Source organism: Bicyclus anynana, chromosome 16 (genome assembly GCF_947172395.1).
Source record: "Bicyclus anynana chromosome 16, ilBicAnyn1.1, whole genome shotgun sequence".
In the NCBI taxonomy this organism is placed as follows: domain Eukaryota; kingdom Metazoa; phylum Arthropoda; class Insecta; order Lepidoptera; family Nymphalidae; genus Bicyclus; species Bicyclus anynana.
This window is the reverse complement of record NC_069098.1, coordinates 12,500,664-12,520,985: the sequence shown is the minus strand read 5'-3', so window position 1 is coordinate 12,520,985 and position 20,322 is coordinate 12,500,664. Positions and strand designations below refer to the sequence as shown.

The following is a 20,322-nucleotide window of genomic DNA, read 5'->3' as shown; positions in this document are numbered from 1 at the left end:
TTCCTTCACCGTTTGAGAGGTCAAAGTAATTTATATAAAAGTACAATTAAAATATTTATAAAAAAAATATTTAATAATTGCTCCTCTGGGCCCTCTAGTGGACCGGGTTACCCTACTTATCTTTAAACTGCCCCGCAGTTCTTCTTTCCTCTTTCGTTAATATTTTCCAGCCCTTTTCGGGACTAAGGCATTTGGCCTAGAGGCAAGGCGTTGTAGAAGTAACCGCTTCGCGTGGACTGTGATTTATTATCGCCAGTGGCGTGCACATCGTAGATCCAAATATGCACTGATTACCGTGAAGACTCATTAAGAACCTCATTGGAGATTTTCTTTTTTGTACAAACTGTACACCTGTTGCCCCTGCATTCTGTAAAAATAAAGCGATGTGACATCGCTCATTTCCATGTTAACTTCGTTGTTCGATACATTTTATTTTTGACATCAAATAGAATTAAAGTTATGGATATTATTGCAGGGTGCAACATGTAGGCTACTTATAATCTCGGTAAAATATTCATGGTTTTCGCGGGATTTGTGAAAAACAAAATTTCACGAGTACGAAACCACGGGTGTCCGCTAGTTATGAAATTAAATGCAATATGTGTCACATTGACATAGATCATTCACATATTGAAATAAATTTAAAAAAATATTTATTCCATAAAACCGCTAAACGTTTATACTTTATTAGGTTCTGGTTATTTTTAGGAATAAGGCATTTAAACGATGTCAAGTGTATTTTGTGTATTTATAAGATTTAAACGGTTACTTTATACTATCCTTTATGAGTCTGTGACAGAAAAACAAATTTTTTTTTAATTAAGAATTCTGGCGTGACCGGATTCCACTAGCTTTGTCTATGTTCCATGTCTCAATTCTTGTGTCTATAATAAAACGCATTCGTTTTTAATAACCCTATGCAACTGTTGCATAATCTACAATATTTCACTAATTTACGTGTCTGTATGTAAAGATCTTTATAAAATATCGTCATAGTGTAGTAATGAATTCATTTTGGTTCGTCGAAATTTTATGAGCGCAGGTATTCAGGCTGACGGCTACTGCATAGCTGTTGGGCACAAAAAGCTTCCATTGAAGGGCACGTGATTGGGCCTTTATTGCGATTTCAGCACGTACTCCATACGGAATATGTACCGCTCGGGTGACCATTTCATAGACATTTCGTGGAACGTACTGTATTGTATTACTACTCTCATCATCATCATTGTCAGCCTATGACCAGTGGCGCTAACATGCGACCAACGAGATTTACTCGAAAAGAGAAATCTACACAATTCAACCAATGGCGGCGCAACCGCAAATACCACTATCTCTTTAATTGCGTTGGTACGAAAGAGATGGGACTGGGACAACTCCGACACAATGGGGCCAATTTTAAATAATATCTCTCTTCACTGGTCGCATGTTGACACCACTGAGGTACGATTACTATGAGATATTAATGATAACGACCGGGATTGACGTCTTAGTTCTCTCTCTGAGGCAAGGGGGCGTAGGCACCACCAACTTCCCAAATTTAACTGAAAATTTCCTAGAAAAAATGAAAATATTTACAAGGCCGACCCAGGTTTCGAACTGAGGACCTTGTGATTTGAAACCACATAAGCTAAACACTGGACCAAAGAGAGGCAGTTACTACTATAATACGTACTACGAATATAAATTATTTTACGGTTATAATATTACGCGTGCGCGCTATTGCCGGATATGTCATATATGTAATACATCAAAACGAATGAAATACACATGTGTGTGTAACATGTCGGTCAATGATTTTGTTTTTATAGATTTGCAACGTGGATTGTTTATTGATCTGCTTTTTGGTTGATTAATCTCGCAATTTGAGGAATTGTGTTTGAATAAATATAAATGTCCCAGGAATATTTTCACACATGGTGACTCTACGTACGGTAGACATGTTCGCCGAATAATTTGATGCATTGTATATCTTATATATAGAGCCATAAGAGCCGGAGTGTAAAGATGAGTGGTCCATTGTACCCGCACTTCCCATTGAAAGCTGATAAAAAATTGAATTCTTATCCTCAGTAAAGCTGCAAGCCTTAAAGCCGGCAGTTGCTATATTAAATTTCAAAATCTCCAAAAGAAGGTTGATCCTCAAACATCATTTTCTACTTGTTTCTATTTCTGTACAACGTACAGTAGAAATATAAGGGCAAAACTTAACGCGTATGTGCAACAAAGAAATTTCTGACTGAATTTTGCTAGTATTAAAAATCACTAGTCAAAAAAACAACCTACTCAACTACTACTAGCGGACGCCCGCGACGTCGTCCGCGTTGAATTTAGTTTTTCACAAATCCCTCGGAACCATGGATTTTTCCGGAATGCAAAGTATCCCTTGTGTTAATCTAGGCTATAATATATCTTAATACCAAATTTCAGCTCGGTTCAGTAGTCGAGGCGTGAAACATTCATATCATCAAAATCATCATTTTAAACCATAAAATTGTTTCGGGATAAAAAGTAGCCTATGTGTTAATCCATAGTAAAATCTATTTCCATTCCAAATTTCAGCCAAATGGCTTCAGTAGTAGCGGCGTTAAAGAGTAACAAATATCCAAACAAACATACATCCAAACATCCATACAAACTTTCCCGTTTATAACATTAGCACGATTAGTATTTACTAGTTAGTTGATGCATTGTTCTTGAAAAATACTGTGAGATTAGGTACTTTTTGTAAGCTTTCATCAATCAATTTAATCTTGAAAAAACCGTATCAGTCTCATGCTAACTTTTATAATAATTTTCTTTTTTTTTAATTTAATAACAAAAATGTCCTTTTATATGTTACGGAAATTTATATCTCTATCTCTATGCAGTGTACATGTAAATTCAGCTTTAATTTGTGGTTCCTGTTTCCTTAGGAATTCGTTGACAATATATAGCCTTCCTCGATAAATGGGCTATCTAACACTGAAAGAATTTTTTGAATCGGACCAGTAGTTCCTGAGATTAGCGCGTTGACAATATATAGCCTTCCTCGATAAATGGGCTATCTAACACTGAAAGAATTTTTTGAATCGGACCAGTAGTTCCTGAGATTAGCGCGTTCAATCAAACAAACAAACAAACAAACTCTATAGCTTTAAAATATTAGTATATATATATATATATATATGTACTTAGGAAATCACCTACTATTAATAGCTGTTGAACTGTAGGCTGGTACTGAATCAGCACTACGTCACACTAAAGTACGTGGTCTGAGCGTTACTCTACGAAATATAGTGTGGCATGTAGCAGCCTGAGGTCCGACACGGTGGGCGCATGCTAAATGGCTGACTATAGTAATCGTGATAGCCCAGTGGATGACCTCTTCGATTTGGAGAGCGTAGGTTCGAATTCGGTCCGGGGCATGCACCTCCAACTTTTCAATTGTGTGCATTTCAATAATTTAAATATCACGTGTCTCAAACGGTGAAGGAAAAACATCGTAAGGAAACCTACCTACCTGCATACCTGAGAATTTTCTAAATTCTCTACGTATGTGAAGTCTGCCAATCCGCATTGGGCCAGCGTGGTGGGCCTAACCCCTTTGGTTTTGTGAAAAACTGAATTCCACGCGGACGAAGTCGCGGGCGTCCGTTAATATAGTATAAAACAAAACAGAAATCTACTTTTACGATTGAAATAGACTACGTCACACTTTACACTTTGTGTAAACAACTTTTTTCATTTTCATTGTTTCATTTTGCACGTGTATTTCACGAGTACGTCACCCCAACCGCAAAAACTATTACGCTGCAAAAAACCCGCCCCTCGCCAATTGGCAATGTCTACTCAGAGGGGGATGCCTCAATGCATTAGTTTATTAGGTGCAAGGGAAAGATCCGTCAAAGTCAATGTATGGGGAGCGTTAGGTCCCATTTTACCGCTATTTGCAGTTGTCCCCACCGTGTGGTACAAGTTATAAGCTTACTTTGTAAGACTTTGTCGTAAAACTTTTTTTAAGGATAGACAAATATTTACTAAAAGCAGTAATTATTTTGTGCAACTACATTATCAACCATGTATGATAATTTATTTCTACTCTGGCTTATACTTCCAGACACGAAAAGGCTTATTTTTTGGAGATTTTAGGAAGTTTTTATAACAATTGTAACTATTTATGATCAATCCATTCGGTTGTTAAGGTTTAACGTATTGTGAAGGACCGATAGAAAATAATTTATTATTTTAATGAATTGTTACAGGAACTGAAAAAGCATGTCAGATTTTAACGTTATACGTTTAAAGGAAATGTTTCAAATTGGAAACTCAAAGCTCTGTTTTCCCGGGCTGATCTCAGAAATTAATGAACCGCGTTCAATGGGACTTTCATTGTAAGATGGGCGACATTATTGAGCATGAGCAACATAACAGTCTACTTTTAACCTGGAACAAGTCATGGTTCTCGCGGAATTTGTGAAAAACTGAATTTCACGCGGACAATGTCACGATCGTCCACTAGTCATCAAATAGAACACTTGTAACTTGTGCCACAGTCTCAGATGCACTTTCTTAGGGATACGTAGCATGTCCCCCGGGCGCCGTACCACAACTCGGTGCGGTTTGTACGGTGATTTGTTTCTATTCCCCGCCACGATTAAGATATTGTCCTACGGTAGTCGATAATCTGACGTAGCCGAGGGACGTCAGCCCTTATTACCAAACATGATTGATGCATTGCGATCGACACAAACACAAATGGTTACCTAAAATACGTTAAGTTGACAAACTACCCTCGAAACAGAAACTAACAATTAGATTGATAAATAAAATTTTCGTAGCTCATTTAGGAGAGTCATCATCATCATCATTAACAGGCGATGGACACCCACTGCTGGACATAGGCCTCTTGCATGGACTTCCAAACAAAACGGTCTCGAGCAGCGAGCATCCAGCGGCTTCCTGCAACCCGCTGGATGTCCTCGGTCCATCTAGTAGGGGGTAGACCAACATTGCGCATGCATCCCAGCACCTTGCAACCCCAACGTCCATCGGCTCTTCCAACTATGTGGCCTGCCCATTGCCACTTCAGCTTCGCGACTCGCTGAGCTATATCAGTGACTTTGGTTCTTCTGCGGATCTCCTCATTTCTGATTCGATCACGCAAAGAAACCCTAAGCATAGTTCGCTCCATCGCCCGCTGAGTGACTTTGAGCCTTTTTTAGGAGAGTACTACAGCATATTTATACTTTGGTAATTCTACCACGCGACTATGCAGTTATTTTAAGGTCAGAGTCTAAGGTATGGTTGTTTGTGTTTTACATGTATATGAGGCTTAGCATCTAGGCCTCGGGTTGATGATCGCAGCACACCACATTCTTTGACTAGTTCCTGGCATGTCCTGCTCAGTGTTACTCTGTCATATGCGATTGTTTTCCACTTAAAATATCATTATTAATGAAACAACAAGTATTACCAAGTATCATAAAATTGTGATAAGATGAATAGAAGTATCAAAAAATAATAGATCAGAAGGTTTGTTAATTCTAAGGCTCATAATCCAAAGATAGAGGAACAATCAGTCAATGGAAGAACATTGACTTAATACTGTAATAGAGACAATGAAAAAGTATTGCGATTGCGATTGCAATTATCGATTACTGATTGCAATTAAGTTTCGAAATACAGTTTCAGGGTGCAAATGAAATGAGTGATTACTATTCATTCGTTAAAGTCAAGGGGGACTAACTTGTTTTAAGTTGTTGGATTGAATTAAAAAGTTACACCGTGAAACAGAAGGAAGACATTTTCAAAGATAATTATTACTACGAAGCAATTTTTAAGGAACAAAGAACAAGATTGTTTGTCTTTTGTAACTTAATTAAAGCAGTAGAAGATGATATTATAGTTAGAAATAAAATATTTGTTTTTATGACAATAAAATTGTTAAAAATCTCAGTATTAGCACAGTATAACCAGTAGTTGGACTTCATACTAAAGGTCGAAACGCGAGCTATACCTACGCACCTCGTACGTGGCCCGACACGCACTTGACGGATTTTTTATTATTTGGTCACCTAGTGTGGTGGTAATACCTAGATGGCATCACCAAAATAAATATATAAAGGTCCTTCAAGATCATTGATTAGTATCAGCCTTATTTAAATCTACCAATAAAAAAACAACACGCATTTTATTATCACTTCCTATTTTACTACCATTTACTAAGTATTTTATTTGTTTATTTAAAAAAAGTATATTTACAATCACATAACTAAATGGAAACACAAAGTTGGCAAATGTAATTAAAATGCTGGAGGCGGGCAGCCCTATCACATGTTTACGGAGCGCGCGGCTGTAGGTATTTATTTCAAAAATACGGCCGTTATTATACTGCTTGTTATATCTACTGTGGTATTGGCGTCTAAGTTACATTCGTCACGCGAATTATTTCCAACATTGATAGTCTTCAATTTATAATGTCAGAATGTCAGTATTGGTTTTAAAAGCGTAATAATGTAGTGAGAAGAGTTGTGAAGTTCAGAAAAAATATCAATGATTCACGATTTGAAACAGAAATGACACAGGAAGGAGTTAACCTAAAAGGCGATCCTGATCCTTACAAGCTGAGAAAACTACCATTTTCTAGACAAGCACGCTCCACCGTGCCAGATATACCACTTACCATCAGATGACAGCGAGGTCAAACGCGAATCCATTTCATGTAGGAAAAAACTTGATAAAGTAGTCAAGTCAGTGAATGCTTCTTGTTTTTCATGTCAGTATCTAAAGACGAATAGCCTCCCTTTCAGATAGATCATGATAAACTCGCTATTAAAGTCTATACAATAGATAACCCAACTCTTTCTAAGCAATTGCACCGATTGGGGGGCCGCCCATTATGAAAATGTACCGCAAATGTTTCTTTATCATTGCCTATAAATCCGAGTCGCTCCCAAATTGCATCTGCCATCAATCTAAACGGCGTTACGTAGTTACGCACCCTACTGTTGTCTTTTGATATGAGGCTCTAGTGTAAGCGGATATGGAAACCATTGACAGCGGAAGAATAGACCTGCAAAAGCGTATAGAGTTTAGCTAATGAAAGTAGACTGAAATCACCCGGCAAATTCAAATAAATATCTACTAATATTTATTATTATAAACATATGTGTGTACACATTAGTATATATCGAAAAAACATTAAATTGCAATTATCGAACTTGAGTTATTTAAATATTTGCACAATTGTTTTGGAAACGCCCCCCATTTCGTTTTAAATTTGCCTGACGATTTCAGTCTCTACTTTCATTAGCCAAATTCTACATAAACAAAATTTCGAGTCATTATAAACATTCGTGATTTTCGACTATTAGTGGATATATAGGTATTAACTCATAGATTTGATCTACACGTGGTCAAATCTATGAGTTAATTTTCATTTTCTGGCGTTCTATCGAACATCAAAGTGTGAAAACTAAAGCCAGCTCGTACAAATATACCAAAAGACGTACTGCCGAGCGATTTAGCGTTCCGGTACTATGTCGTGTAGAAACCGAAAGGTATGTGGATTTTCATCCTTCTCCCAACCAGTCAGCCTGCGTCCATCTTAGATTGTATCACTTACCATCGGGTGAGGTTGTAGTCAAGGGCTAACTTGTAAATAATAAAAAAATAAATATACAACGGAGTGGTTTAGACAGTATAAGGACTCTAGTTTACAATTTTAAGAGTCGCATTATTGTGGTATATATTTTCAAGTTGTTCCCCACTTAGTTATCAAAATAGATCATCCAAACAAATGAGAATACCTAGACATGAATACTAATATTATAAAGCTGAAGAGTTTGTTTGTTTATTAGAACGCGCTAATCTCAGAAACTACTGGTCCGATTTGAAAAATTCTTTCAGTGTAAGATAGCCCATTTATCGAGGAAGGCTATAGGCTATATTTTATCCCCGTAGTCCAACGGGAACGGGAACCACACGGGTTCTATTAGTAATTTATAAGGCAAAACAACGTTTGCCGGATCAGTTAGTATAGCTATGATAGTAACTTCTCTATTACTTAGTTAACATAATGGATAACCCGCTATACGCTGTCAGAAGAGCCACAACCAAAACTTTCTCCCCACGCTAAAAACTCCCTGTTTACGTTGTTATTTCTCTTCGTTAGATAACGATTTGTCATGAATACTTTAGCGTTATTGTTTTTAGATTGAGTGCAGTCTATGAATCCGTTGTTATAAGGGAGAGGGTGTGAAAAAACTAATTTAATTTCTTTTTTGCTGTATTAAATATTATATTAGTTAAATTAAACTCTAATTAACTAACACACCTAATATAATAATTAACGCAAAAATTAACTACTGATATAATTATTATATAATTATTAACGAGTTGCCAAAGTTTCTGAAAATTGGTTCTAAAATTACGAAAATTAAAAATTTCTACACCTTCGATAGTTGATAATTTTATATAAATAATATCGTAATGGAAAGAGTATTATCGATCGACTTAACCGATCTTTATCGTACAAAGCAAAGAACCTTCTTCCTATAATTAACATTCAATTGAAAGGACGGCATCCAAACCGGTCCATCTAAATCTATACATAGCTATAGTAGTACACTGCCAATGTGCACTACAGTGTTTGTTTGGGGTAGAAAAGAAACATACGCACCGAATAGAGACCCCCGTTTTTCAGAGTCAGTTAAATTAGACAAAGTGGGACCCCCTAATATAAATAAATACTCGTATTAAGAGTGTTAAAGACTGGACGCGGTTGCACTTCAGTTTTATAGCGCGTTTATATCTAACACGTGCCGCCCAATACAAGTGGACATTTTATGGCGGGTTTAGGAATCTATACTAATATTATAAAGCTGAAGAGTTTGTGTGTTTGTTTGACTGAACGCGCTTATCTCAGGAACTACTGGTAAGATATGAAAAATTCTTTCAGTGTATGCCCATATGTCGTGGAAGGCTATAGGCTATATATTATCCCCATATTCCTACGGGAACGGGAACCACGCGGGTGAATCACGCGGCATCAGCGAGTTGAAGATAAATGTCATTAGAATTCTTTAAATGTCAGAGTATTTACCCGGCGTGATTAAAGTGAAAAATTTTAACACCAGCTGTGAGGTGGATATGACCCATACCCAAGTATTAACTGTCGATTTTTATAACTTAATATCCGAAAAATTATCGAGAATTAAATGCAACCTGTGCAAACAGAATTAAAGAATACATCAGTCGTACATAATCCTTACGGACACTGCAATATGCTGAGTGGTGACCCTTTTAGGATCACATCATGCAAGTTGCCATGTATTTAATTTATTGTTTTTTTTTTCTCTCTTTTCTTTGTATGATGTGTATTCTGAATAAACTTTTCTTTCTTTCTTTCATAATTATGAATGGTGGGTTGCATTTTGAACCGTTAAAACGAACGAAAAGTTTTAAATTCGCCCATAGTTGTCATCATCAGGAAGTTAATATTTATATACCACGGTAAAAAAATATAAGTCTAAAATCAAAGAGCCCAAAATATGATTTGAATTAGGAGAACTCTGAAGAATCTAAGAATATTTTTATTAATTACGTAAGCCGCGTCCAAATCAAATCATGAGAAAACGAACCTATATACCGGTTGAATACAAAGACCACCTCTTATTAAATCGGTTAAAAAGTAGGCAAAAATAAAAAATAACTTATATACAGACTCTAAATAAAAAAAAAATTAAAAAACTATTATCATATATCAAAGGGGGTATTTTGGAATGCAATCGAAAGTACCGGAGGATTTACGCGGTGCCCAGTGATGTATGGCCCCTATTAGCGCCATCCATCTATGGGTGAATTATTTAGTGTTGCTGCACTTAGGTGCATTGGGGGTCACATTTTAGTAATCACAGACTGGGGGGCCATTTTTATTGCGTTTTGATACACTGAATTATGTTTTAGTAAGATTTATCGTTGCAGTGATATTATTTATAGGTACTTACGTGTTAAAAAATATTTTTGTTGAATTAATAAAAAAAAAATTCATTACTCGTCGCCATATATACTTATCGTAGTATGAATAAATATATTTTATGGGTACTAAGATAGCCAACTTTATCAAATACATTTATATATACTACATAAAAATATGTACTTATATCAATACATATAAAATTGAAGTCTGTGATTTCAAGTTAACTATGTTTTTTCAACTGCTTACACGATAATTAAACTAAATCGAGCTTTTTTTAATATTTGTCTGTTTGTCCGGGTTATTCTCTGGTCGGCTGAACCGATTTAAACAGAACTTTCACTGATAGATAGAGGAGGTTATTGAGCAAAATATAGGCTACTTTATCCCGGAAAAATCCATGTTTCCATTAGATTTATGTTAATCATCATCACCAGCCTATTTTTGGAATCCCACTGCATCTTCAGGGTTCAGGTATTCACACTCAATCTCCAGGCTTAACGGCACAGACACTCCTTTGAGAATGCGAGATTTTGAGTTTATACCTAGGACGCTTCAGTAATGCGACTTGGTGAGTTTATGGTTATAATGTTTGACTATATGTAAACGATTGATATAAGATGTATAAATAAAATCGAACTCAACACCTCATGATCCATAATCAAACAGGGTGAGCCTGTTTAACTACTGATTTTTCTGTTCATAAAACATGTACCCATTTCACAATTCAATTGTGCATACCTCGAATACTTTAATATAAAAATACCAACAAAAATTTTAATTTATCCAGCAATCTCATTCCCTGATAAAAACATGAACATTACAACAATTTAATCACGAAAGAAATGACGAGACTTGTAAATAATATAAAAGTACAAAGTGGAAACATGTAAAAGGCGGTCCTTTTAAGGTATTTTCTTGACTTATCCTAAGGCGCAATCCTTTATTGAATTCCGCGCGTCCCGGTATCCCAGTGTGCACATTTTTGTAATACTCCGACTTTTCCACGATATTATTACATACCTTTGTAAGTATTCATTCTAAAAGTACTCTAGTTACTCATGCTCTCTGTTCAGAGAATTAACGGCATGAGATTTCACTGGAATGTTATAAAATTTTAAGCATTTTTCATATATTATAATTCAATTATTTGCTAAAAGATCTTGGCCTCAATAGCACTGTAAGAAGTTTTATATTAGAACGGATATCCAAAGCTGCTCTAGTAGGATCTCACCAAATTTGGCTAGGCAGGGAGAACAACACGAGCGGAGAAAGGGAGTGTTATTTAACAGCTGTCAAGGATATCCTTAAACTACCCATTGGCCACTAGTCCAGGGCTCTGCTCGGAGGTTTTCTCTCTGCCACACGACCAGGCACCAGCACGGTGAATCCACAGAATGGTATGACGGCCTCCGTGGCGCAGTAGTATGCGGGGTGGATTTACAAAACGGAGGTCCTGGGTTCGATCCTCGGCTGGGCCGATTGAGATTTTCTTAATTTGTCCAGGTCTGGCTGGTGGGAAGCTTCGGCCGTGGCTAGTTACCAACCTACCGGCAAAGACGTACCGCCAAGCGATTTAGCGTTCCGGTGCGATGCCGTGTAGAAACCGAAAGGGGTGTGGATTTTCATCCTCCTCCTAACAAGTTAGCCCGCTTCCATCTTAGACTGCATCATCACTTACCATGAGGTGAGATTATAGTCAAGGGCTAACTTGTAAAGAAAAAAAAAAATGGTAAGATATTTTTCTTTCAAACCTACTTACGGGTATCAAGTCTCGGGATTTGCTCAGAGTTTTTTATTTCTAAAAGTTTTTGTGCTACATTTATATAAAAATTAAATAGTGACTAATTTTTTTTGCAGAAAGTAACAAATTATAAGCGACATCCAGATCTGAATGAAAATCCGTCAGGCACGTTCGACGCCGAACCAGAACATTTTCACGCCACGCGATCTGCATGATGTCGTGCATATCGTGACCAACACACGATCAGTTTTATCGGATGTCATGTCGTTAGCACTGCACATGAACTTATTGAAGTGAGTGACGATGATACGAAGTCAATATCTACTTATTGAATGGACAACCCACGATGAACCCACGATGTCACGTCAAATAACAATACTCACAAACCACCTAACCAAAGAACATCTATAATACGGTACTTAAAAGATTACAATGAGTACATCGTAAAACGTACCTTATGCTCACAAACATAAAGAATATAAATGTCTACATACGTTGACACCGTATTAACCGCTAAACCCAAGACAAGATGAAATCGGTAGCTAATTCATAATCGATCCCTCGCGATCTGTTTTTGTCATGTCAATTAGGGGGAGTTTCGAAGATAATGCAAATTTAATTGAATTCTATACAAATACACATTGAACTATAAAAATTGTTATTGTATTGAAGAGACCTCGGTTTTAAATGTAGAGCAATTATTATCGATCTTTCCTCTAGAGTAATTCTAAAAATTTCAATTTACAAATTATCCTACAAAAATATGATCTTTAGGTAACTGTTGCCAAAATCTTCAATAAAACGTAGGTAAATTAAAAATTTCTATATACTAAATTTTTCTTGACAATAATTCAATTTTGCATTTGAATACATTCTCCCTAGGAATGTTATTATGTAATTAGAGATAGCATAGTCTAATCTAAACAAGGTAGCTTCACAACTAATGTAAAGATCCATTCCACTAATTTGTTCTACAGTAATAACTTAGTATATTAACTTACGGCAACATCACTTCAACAACTGTTGAAACTGATGTTGCCGTAAGTTAATATACTAAGTTATTACTGTAGAACCGATTAGTATTAGTGACAAATAGTTATTTGATAGGACCACAGAATACATAATAGGATAGAACCTAGCGAATATGTAGATTGTAGAGATTGTTTAATTCATGTAAAGGTCTAGCACATCTATCTACTGATGATGATTATAGACTATTTGAATCTCCAGACTCTCCCTCCTCATACGAACGGATATGGAGTACAAACCCACCATGGTGCTCCAGTGTGAATTAATTTGCCCATCACTACCAGATGTCAATGATAATTACCAGGACAGACGGGTCAACTTCCCTTTCATTGAATATTTCTGAGAAGAAAAAGAAGCTCAGTATTGCACAGTCCAACCATAGACTCGAACTCTAAAACTCATGATAATAAAGAACATGTACGCAGACATAGTAAACTATAGACATGGCAATAACTCTTGAACAACTCAAATAAAACAAGCAGTCAGCATATCATCACGTCCCCACAGCTATAAACCATTAAATGTGGCATGACCGTGCATTAATGAGGCGGTAATCTCCAGATATTAAAACGTGGAGGGCCCTCTAGTTGTGCCCTGCGTCGTACTAACCCTCCGTAACCCTTCACAGTTGAAGTTGACATGCAAACAAGGTGCAATATTAAAGCACTTGATTTCAGGTGGCCTTGTTATTCGTTATTATTTTATAATTCACGCTTCTTTGGAATACCTTTAGATGTAGTGGTTATTTTGTTATATCTTAGATTTGTTATTACTTAAGTATTAGATATTCAATTAGTACGTAATCACATCGTAACTTTAGAAAAAAACTATGAAGCGATAGCTACTGTAAGATTGGCTATTGCAGGTAAAATGACTTTTTTGAATGATGTTCTTCTTTGAAAATCAATAATCCATAATAATCCGAAATTCGATAATCCATAATAATAATCCATGCGTTAGTAAATTAGTAAAAGTAAATGCCAAATTCAACACAAATGTGTGTCGTTATCGCCAACATAATAAATGAAATCTAAGTGGGTACCAAATTTTATAGATTATAGATATTAAAGTTCAAGATTTGACTTGGCAAATTTTTGCATAGAAGTATCTTTATTAATAATTTATATCGTTTACAAATTATTTTTTTAATATGCACGTAGGTATTTTGAGGATTTTATGTGCTCGTAAAAACTAGCCAATTCGAATCTCGAGCTTTAACGTATTCTAATTTCTATAATCTATAATAGAATTTGGCACCTAATGGTCTCGATGTAAACATTTTGAATTAACCAAATATTTACTATAAAAACTAAATACTCCAAAAATAGAAGCGTCTTTTGCAGATTTTGTACGACCCTCTACCCACGAAGACCCGCTACCCAATGTGCCATTATTGGGCAACTTAAACTCTCCCGAAAATAATATGTCCACTGCAAGAGTTTTCAAAACGATCGTTTTCAATCGAAAATATTTTATATCGATATCGAGAAATTTTTGTACAACCCTACTTAAGAAAAATCGTTATAGACTAAAAGACACCATCCATATGCGAAAAGCATCGATAATTTTTGGTTGAGTTTCATACATGCTGTACGTTCCAAAGTTTAGCATACAAAATTGAATTCCAGGCAACGTTCCTCGCGTAAACTATCTCCAAGACGGGGTTGAAGGGGTTGAAGGGGTTGCAGATCGAGTATCGTACTCGTATGTCGATGGTAATGAGTGGCGGCCCTTTGTATCGTGGAAATATGCTTGTGTTCTCGTTTTATCGATAAAATTTGCGAAGAATTTTCAAGAATATTCGCTTAAGATGATCTCGAATCGAAAATCGTAAATAAAAATTAAACCAGGGTCTAGCGACGGGTTGCCTTGAAATTAGTGTCTAATACAGCCTTTCTTGATGAGTACTGTTTACCAACAAACAAATTAAAAATAAGGATATAAATCACTAGTCATTTCACATCTAATAATAATTATAACTAACTTGTTCTTAGATTAATAAAAATAAATTTGATTAATAAGCTTAGAACAATTAGACATGGTTAATATAGTTTATATAACATTTTATAAACAAACAATACACAATTTCAAATAAATAAGTTATGAAATGACATGCGTTTTCTACCTTAATTTCTGATTTCTATGTTAGTAAACAGTACTCATTAAGTAAGGCTGCAGTATAGCGACATAATTTCTCATTTTATCCTGTAACAATATAGTTGCTTACTGCACTTACTTAGGTAGCTATAGGAGCATGTGCTTTAATAAAATTACAATGGTCTATTAGACACTAGGCTTTTCGAAAATAAAACAAAGCAGATTTAGGGTTCCTACTGCTGCTCGCCTTAGCCATGGTTCAAACGTGTCTATGGTACAAGCATACGTTTAGGACCTTTGATGGTCAGACGAATTTTCACAGCCCATCTGCCTAGTTAGCCCAGTGATTAGCCTATGTGATTTCAGACCACGAGGTACTATATCCTGGGTCGGGCTTTGAGATACTAAGTTTATTTCTTCATGATTTTTTTCACATACATATTTATACATTTCATATAGGTATCACTTTCACTTAACAAAAATCAACGCAGGTTGTATGATAGTAGTTAATACGGGTAAAGACTAAAATGCACAGCACACAAGGCGAGTGCAAGTTCGTTATCTCACCGCCCGGGGCTCTGTCTGCGATTTGACAATGCCACGACTGCGAATGAGTTCCAATAATGCATAAACATAGCATATCACTTGCAACTCTTTAGACATTCGAGCTTTATCAAAATGAAAATGCAATTTTGAATATGATTTAGCTATACGTAGTAGCGAGCTATGCTTGGAGTTTCTCTGCGTGATCGAATCAGAAATGAGGACATCCGCAGACGAACCAAAGTCACTGACATAGCTCAGCGAGTCGCGAAGCTGAAATGGCAATGGGCAGGCGACATAGCTCGAAGAGCCGATGGACGTTGGGGTCCCAAGGTGCTGGTATGGCGACCCCGCACCGGAAAGCGCAGTGTTGGTCGACCCCCCACTAGGTGGACCGAGGACATCAAGCGGATCGCATGAAACCGCTGGATGCTGGCAGCTCGAGACCGTTATGCTTGGAGGTCCATGCAATAGGCCTATGTCCAGCAGCGGACGTCCATCGGCTGATAATGATTAGCTATACCTACTAACTGGACAACTGACTAACTGATAAAAAAATCCACGAAATAGCTGCGTTTACATGGTCTTTGGTTTTGTTGATTCTACAATACTGCGACGAAATCGTTGGATTGCCGCACGCTAGGTGAAGTTATTGTTTGGATTCGTTGGAATAGTGAAATAGACTGAGTTCATGGGTTTCCTACGTTTCCTGTGGAGAATAGAAAATTGAAACTTGAGCGCCCGTAAAATAATTCCTACTCCTACACAATATACGAAGCAAAAGAGTTTACCATGTATCTTTCTTTCCGCGTCGTGTTCCTCATTACTGAGGGTCGTGACCCCTATCACACATTCACGACTTTTTTTTGCCATGTATATGAGATATACTGAACAGAGAGGTTTAATAAGGTTACCGTGTATATGTATACAATGTGAATCTGTGTAATCTATAACTCGAAAATTCTATATTACAGTCTTTCTTAATGAATACTGTTTACTAACAAATAAATTAGAAATGAAGGTAGAAAATCCATGCCATTTCATAAGTTTATTTTAAATTATGTATAGTTTGTTTATTAAATGTTACAGAAAATACTCGTATATTAACCATATCTAATTGGTCTAAGCTTATTAATCGAATTTATTTTCATAAATTTAAGAACAAGTTAATTATAATTATTATTAGGTGTGAAATGACTAGTAATTGATACCCTCATTTTTTGTTTGTTTTTAAACAGTACTCCTCAAGAAAGGCTGTATTTTATGTACGTTGGTGCAGACAACCTGAAATTTAATCAACGCATAATAATGCAAGTTTACCGCTAAATAGTTTAGTAAAACAAGAAATTTATAAGTTAACGTAAAAAGTCAAGTAAATCGTAAATATGAATGATAAACGATTTCAAATTCCAAGTATTGTCGTCAACATCAAACCTCGAAGTCCGAAGTGCGTTGAAATGTTAACAAAGCTTTAGTAAATTAGATTTCATAGCTGCATTTCCAAGTTTCAACAAACATCAAAATACGATCCTGCTTCCAATTAATGCAAATGCCGGAACTCAAAATGAATATTCTCACTTCAAATTAGAGAGAAATGTCTTGTAGAGCACCGACTTTATGTAGAAACATTTTGGTGTAACGCCTCAAGACTTAACTATTAACGTTCCGAGTATAGAAATAATACAATAGTGGCTATAATCCATTAAGAGCTCTGTAAATTCCACTCATCGCCATTCAGACATTGTATTGTGATTTTTGACGTGACAAACTCTTATAATTCGATGGAGACTGCACACTAAAAATATGACGTCATGCGTCGTTCCCTCGCCCTAGGGTTGTCAACTTTTTTTACACAAGAAATAAAGTATATCTCGCTCTAGGGTTGCCATCTTTTTTTACAAGAATTAAGGTATGTTCTGGTCTATGAAGATTATTAAACAGTATTTTAGAAAAAACGAACAGTATTTTATTTATTTAGTGTTTTAAACACGTTGATTAAAATTTTCTTTTTAAAAATGCAACCATTCCATCAGTATTTTCTGACGTTGTCACGTTCAACTATCGTCAGTAAACCGTCTTTCCAGACAACCGATTTTTTTACGAAAAGATTTCTATCTAGTATTCTTGATTTTCGTTCCTTTCCGCAAAGTATTTGAAAACATTAAAAAAAATATTGCATACGGTACATTGAATGCATCGGCCGTTCTCAAGTTATGGCGTGGCCAAGGAAAATAAGGATTCCTTTGATAAATAAGGCAACCGTCATTGACTATAGTCTGGCAAATTCGTTGATGACACTCCCATAATATGCGAGCGTGGGGTAGAAAGACTACTACTAATACTACACGGCCCATCGGGAGTGTTATGAACGAAGTTGCCAAGCTATAGTCCAACACTAGGCGAAAAACTGGCACGCAGAAAATTTACAATATTCTCCCCTTAAGATGAGATCCCGCGGAATAGTGAAAATGCCAAACTCACGCAGCCGAAGTTGCGCGCATTAGCTAGTTTAACATTATAGATAAACTAAGCAAAGATAATATAATTTGCAAAACTTCAATCCGCAGCGATCGGATCTCTGAATCGCAGACATACCCGCGGGCGGTGAGATAACGAGCCCGCATTCACCTAGCAATAAGCTCTACATACTTTTTTACTTAAACTCTACAAAATATAAGAATGTCTTCTTATTAAAAACTTATTTTTGCCCGTAAGCTAAAGTGAACAGTCTTTTCAACCGCAATGCAAGGAAAGAAATGCAAGCACGGTCTAAGACTTATACCTGTCCGAGCTTGCCCAATACAAAAGCCAGACCTCTTTAAAGAGGAGGAGATATAAGCCACCACGTAGACCCATCCAGTGGCGTGCACTTCATAGATGCAAAAAGCACTGCCTACTCTAAGGACTCAATACAAACCAACAACGTCGACTCGACTTAGATCGGAAGCGAGATGATCTTAAGCTTCGTCCACCTGCCGCAATTCCATATAATTACTGTGATGGTGTGCTAACTTGTGCCCTATGTAGTCGCACTAGTAAGGCCAAAATAGGGTACATTAGTTAGTTTAGTTCCTGGGCCCAAGGAAAGTCCATAAATAAACATATACTTATCATCTCTAAATTCCTTCAAAATTGGTTTTGTTTGTTTATTTAAATGGTTTATTGCAGAAAATGTAGGTACAAAGGCAAAACACAATGCCTTGAGGCATTTACAACCTGTTTGACCTTTTGTGATGTAGACCGAAAAAAAGCGTAGATAGAAATGATGGCAACAAAAAAACGGTTCAACGGAGCAAACGTATTTTTTTTGACGTGACAACGTCTTGTAATTCGATGGAGCCGGCTGCACTCTCGAAAAAAGATGACGTCATGCGCCGTTCCCTCGCTCTAGGGCTGCTAACTTTTACAAGAAATAAAGTACCTAAATTCTGGTCTATGAAGAAAGAAGAAAAACGAACATTTTCTTTTGAAAACTGCAACCATTCCATCAGTATTTTCTTATGAGGTTGTCACGTTCAACTATCGTCAGTAAACCGAATTTACAGACAACCGATTTTTTTTTTAATTTTATTGTACAAAAAACAAAAATTGTTACATAAATAGGTACATAAATAGCCATCCTCATAAATAGACAGAGCTAATTTCGTATTTATAATATTAAGTACAGATCTATATCGGGAACTTAAATTACAAAGTTATTGTAGGAGGCTGTCATGTATAAAAGCTGTTACTCTATTAATAGGTTGTTACATATCAAATCCAGGCGCAGACAAATTTGTTCATACGTCGCCGGAAGCAACATCTGTGTTTAACAACCAGTGTGAAGGCTGCCATAGTTGCGCCGTAACTTTATCCGCAATGCTATCCACAACTACTATATTAATATGTATATTTTATATAGATAGAGTTTAGTTTGCGAGGAAGAACCGATTATCGTTTATTTCTTTCTTTTTGTTTTACTTTTTATAGTAGGTACCAAACTAGCACAATGCAAGCTAATGTCCAGTTGTTTGGAATTGGCATTGTTAAAAAAAGTATAAATAAATAAATGAGAATACAAAATGTTAATAAATATCACTTAGAAACTGATTTTTGATTTGTGGTGTACCTCGAAAAGTTTCGTTTTCCTAGGTGTACCTCGAATACAAAAAGTTTGCGGAACACTGGTCTAGTCAACAGTGAGCCTATTTTTAGCCTCCTCTTCTATAAGAGAGTTAGATTTAAAGCCTTAGCACTAAATCTATCTCTCTTATAGGAGATGGATTTTGATTGATTGAGGAGGTTGGCGCTCATGGTGATAACTTATAATTCAGTAACTACGACTTCATATCCGAGAGATCATGGGCTCGACCTCTGCCCGATGGACTGTCATTCATCTGATCATTCTCAATATCATCATTCATAATATTTAAAATTTAACAAAAAAATGTCTACCTTATAATATTTCGTATTGAAATACAACTTTGGAACACTTTACCTAGCATAGTCAAGTACTAGCGACTTACTCGTATGTTAGGCAGTATCTAATGAGATAAAAATAAAGACTAGTATGATAAATACGATAAACGCTAAGCACAGCACTAAGTGTCATCTTTGTACATTATAGACACAAATAAACCCTGACTGCGAGGGCGAGGGCACGCCTCCTGCAGAGAGGGCTCGTGTCGGAATTTTTAATTCAATTATGATAGCGATCTTGTTTAATGACCGTCCTCTTGCAGGACGTTTTATGTTGCCCCCGCTTGCTTCGGAGCCCCTAAATGTTTATGTGACATGGTTGCCAATTCGCGTTTATAGACACTTTTTAGTATTTTTAAAGTAAATGACGCTATTAACCTTTACTTATAAGAGATTCTGTATTTTGATAGTACGACTGTAAATAGTAAGTTCTACGAGAAATCTAGTACACTTGAAGGGGTTTATGTGACATGGTTGCCAATTTGTGGTTATAGAC

General features: G+C 36.3%; 1 protein-coding gene across 6 annotated transcripts in view; it reads right to left on the bottom strand.

Annotated features, from left to right (window-relative positions):
- The window catches only part of LOC112057842 (uncharacterized protein CG43867), a 408,406-nt gene that overhangs the window by 257,824 nt on the left and 130,260 nt on the right, over positions 1 to 20,322 (bottom strand). The gene's annotated exons all lie outside the window — the stretch shown is intronic.